This window comes from Bubalus kerabau, chromosome 3, assembly GCF_029407905.1.
Source record: "Bubalus kerabau isolate K-KA32 ecotype Philippines breed swamp buffalo chromosome 3, PCC_UOA_SB_1v2, whole genome shotgun sequence".
Taxonomy (NCBI): domain Eukaryota; kingdom Metazoa; phylum Chordata; class Mammalia; order Artiodactyla; family Bovidae; genus Bubalus; species Bubalus kerabau.
In genome coordinates this window covers 112537204-112541223 of record NC_073626.1, presented here as the reverse complement: position 1 = coordinate 112541223, position 4020 = coordinate 112537204, and the positions used below count along the sequence as shown (strand labels likewise).

At 40.1% G+C, this 4020-nt stretch overlaps 1 long non-coding RNA gene across 2 annotated transcripts; it reads right to left on the bottom strand.

Moving 5' to 3' along the window:
* Positions 1-1255: 1255 nt before the first annotated feature.
* On the bottom strand, positions 1256-3270 carry LOC129647749 (uncharacterized). 2 transcript variants are annotated; one of them, XR_008712482.1, is made up of 3 exons: positions 3191-3270; positions 2216-2348; positions 1256-1588 (listed from the first exon to the last, which is right to left on the bottom strand). It is a non-coding gene; the product is annotated as an uncharacterized LOC129647749 (long non-coding RNA). The 2 variants fall into 2 exon arrangements; XR_008712483.1 differs by lacking the exon at positions 3191-3270 and adding an exon at positions 2885-3019.
* Between the last annotated feature and the right edge of the window lie 750 nt (positions 3271-4020).

Sequence of the window (4020 nt, the reverse complement as noted above, 5' to 3'; positions counted from 1 at the left end):
GAACCTCCAGTACTTTGGCCACCTCATGCGAAGAGTTGACTCTTGGAAAAGACTCTGATGCTGGGAGGGATTGGGGGCAGGAGGAGGAGGGGACGACAGAGGATGAGATGGCTGGATGGCATCACCAACTTGATGGACGTGAGTCTGGGTGAACTCCAGGAGTTGGTGATGGACAGGGAGCCCTGGCGAGCTGCGGTTCATGGGGTCGCAAAGAGTCGGACACGACTGAGTGACTGAACTGAACTGAAACACTTTTAAGGTAGGTGTTACAGTTGTCCTTACTTTATGCATCAAGAAACAGAGGCAGAGAGAGATGATAGGTTACATAACTTTCCTGGGTCACAACACTAATACAGATTCAAATGGAGGAAATGACACTCCAGCATCTGTCTTTGCCCAGAGTCAATACACGGTGCTCAGATGCTCTGCCTCAGACTCTTGAGTACATTTTTGTAATAGCCTGTGCACCTGGGTGTCTGCCGTTTTTAATTTCCACTCTCATATCTTGAGTCTGTGTTTCCTGTTGCATGAGCTCTGCAACCTGTGTGCCCATGGGGCCTGACTGCCCCTCCTGTTCTATCTACCTTGGCTCTATCTTCGTACATGTGACCCATGTGACCAAAGGTAAACTAATGCTCACTGAAACTGCCCAGATAATATTTGCAGTACTTGATCCCATACGCTGACAACAGAAGGATGGCCAAACATGAGCCAGCCCTGAATGAACTAACATTACAAGCAGAGAAGACCCAGAGGACCCACAAGTAACAAAAACTGTCTTTAATATTTACCTCCTTTTTTTTTTAACCTGTTGACATTTGATAATATGAAATATTGCCTAAGATAAATTATTCTCTTCCTGAGAATTCTGGGGCTAGTTATCTGGTTTTGCTTACTGTGTTTACTAAAAGAATTTGCACTATATTTGCAGAAAGTTCAAATATCAAAGATTAATTTTTATAAAAATATAAGTTACTAAAGGGATACTAGGTGTTGAAACTGGAAAAGGCTTTGAGGTTGATAAAAGGGTACAAACTAAGTTATAAGATGAATAAGTTCTCAGGATCTATTATATAGCATGATGACTGTAGGTGACTACAGCTAATATTACTGTATAGTATACTTGAAATTTTCTGAGAGTATTTGCTATGCATACTCACCAAAAAAAAAAAAAAAGTAACTATGTGAGATGATGGATGTGCTAATTAACTCAATTGCAGGAATCATTTAACAATGCATATGTACATCAAACTACTTTGTATACTTAAATATGCTGCTATTTTATTTGAAAAGAAAGGAAGGAAGAAAGGAGAAGGGATAGAGGGAGGAAGGAAAGGAAACTAGCCTTCAGAACAGAACAGGGAAAATCACAAACCAAGACAGCTTAGTGATTTGACTAACTCTTGGGTCCAAAGTCCAAATGCTGGAATGAATGAGCTTCAAATAACCTTTTTCTCGATGCAGTCAGCCAAAGGTTCCAAGTAAAAGCAAGCATCTAGACTGGCTTTCAGTTAGGACAAGGCAGGACACATGACTGACATATTCATTCATGGAGCTTCCCTTTTGGCTCAGACGGAAAAGAATCCACCTGCAATGCAAGAGTCATGGGTTCAATCCCTGGGTCAGGAAGATCCCCTGGCGAAGGGAATGGCTATCCACTCCAGGGGAGGACACATGACTGACATGCTCACATTGCCCACAAATAGATGAAATTCACCCAAAAGTCACAGGAAAATTAAGAATGGTTGATGGTTGCTAGGCAGCCAAATAACACACCAAGGTCTCCTCTATAGCACTGACTTGAGCGCTACATCCTTGACCATGAGTATTGGGTAAGTTATTCCCAGTTTCAGTATCTACATCTAATGGTACCAAGGGGTGCTCCTATTCAGAACTTCATGAAGATGACAAAAATATTTACTGAGATCAAATAACTCCATACTTGGTAATGTTGCCTAGATACATGTTAAAATACAATGAACTAGAAAGGATACATACAAGGTTCTGACAACCTATGTGTCACACAAAGAACTTATGATTAACCTGGAACCAGGAGGCTAAGGGAATGGCCTGGCCCAGAACAGTATCTCTCTCTGCGTTCCATATTTTCTGTGCTGGGACATGGACTTTAGTCCGAAGGGTCCCACAACTTTGCTCCTGCACCTATTTAAAGTCACCACCATTATCAGTGAATAGTTGTTAAGGTTTGCCTTACCTTAAGTATTCTGTTACACTTGGCTTTGTAATAAATACAGCGGTTCTCTGCCTCTCAGACCAGCACTCTCCAAGTCTGTGGCTGTATTTTCTTTGATGACTACCTTCTCATCAGAGGATCAGTCATCTTCAGGCTGCAAGTATGACATAATATATCTTTAAAAAAGGGATCACTCCTTCGACATAACAATTGAACACTGATTCTCCTTTTCAAGGAAACATGGGCACCATGATAACTGCTGGATAAGACCATATAAAATCATTAATCTTTGCTCACTCCAGTCCTTGCAGTGAGTCCTCAGGATTAGGTACAAATATTATTTTTTAATATCTAATAAGATAAACTTCCTTCCTAGAAGTTATTCCACTAACAGGATCAATGAAGTAAATCAAAATCCCACCTTCCTTCTTGATAGTAAACATTTACTATCCTGATGAGAACAGAATTTAGTTCTCATACATAATTGTTGTCAGATTTTAAAACTTGACTTTTTCATTTGAGCAAGTGTTCTTCACAACTGACAACCAAAGAATTATACAAATTCATTCAACAGGTAAATCCATTTTTATATCTGGGGTTATATTTTACTATTAACTCAAATTGACACATGCATCAGAATTAATCAAATAACATCCCATATAAACTCTATTAAGGCTTTTTTTTTTTTACCAGTGAGAATACGATAGCTGGGGCTATGCCACTGACTCCCAAATCTCATTGAATTTACACAACAGAAGTTGATCGCTCACAAAGATGGCTGATGACCTCCAGGGCAACTGCCCTCCCTGTAAAACTCAGCTTCTTTTAATCTCCAGGAATTAAAGCTTTATGACGTCTTTGTGCTACATATATTTGTTCCTTCCGAAACTGTAGACTTTCTCTCTCTCTGACAACTATCTTTAGCCCTTAGACATGCAGCTGCCTCCCCTCATTAGTTCTCCTTTCCTCTCCAAGTCTCTTCCCTCGCACACTCACATGTGTCATTTCCTCCTCCACATTTCGGAAACTCCCAACTAAGATGTCATCAACTGCTTAGTTACCCTGACTACTGCCATTTTCCTCTCTGCCAGTGCTCCTTTGTCACCTATCCAATCTATTTAAAATCCCTCTGCCAAGATATTCTATTCACATAAGCTAAGACCAAGACAGCTGTGTTTCTTCCCACCCATCTCTAACTTCCCTTCCCTCTCTGACTTCTGGCTACTTTCAATCCAACAGTCCACAAAATTTACTAATTTGCTTGCAGGATTCTATAAACTGCACTAGGAACTCTATTCAGGAGAAAAAGATAACACAGCTTCCATCATCAAGTATATTTCAGTGTTTCAGGAATTTTTATTTGATAATCCAAATAAAAACTGAAATGTAATACATTATACTTTTAGGTGTATGACCATCAGAGGGAGTTCAATAGAAGGAGATGGATGCTTGGACTTGACAAATTAGAAAGCCTCTAATTCAGTGGTTTCCAATCATGACTGATCATTAGAATCATCTAGAGATGGTAAACAAAAAATATCTCAGATGAATGATTCAGCAACTCCAGGGATAGCAAGACTGGGATCTACAATTTATATATGTGTGTGTGTGTGTATGTGTGTGTGTAGCTATTTTAAGTGCATAAATGTATACACAGGCATCTATGTATATGAGTAAAAATGCCTGGTGGCTCAGATGGTAAAGAAGCCGTCTGCAATGCAGAAGACCCGGGTTTGATCCCTGGGTCGGAAAAATCCCCTGGAGAAGGTAATGGCTACCCACTCCAATATTCTTGCCTAGAGAATTCCATGGACAGAGGAGCCTGG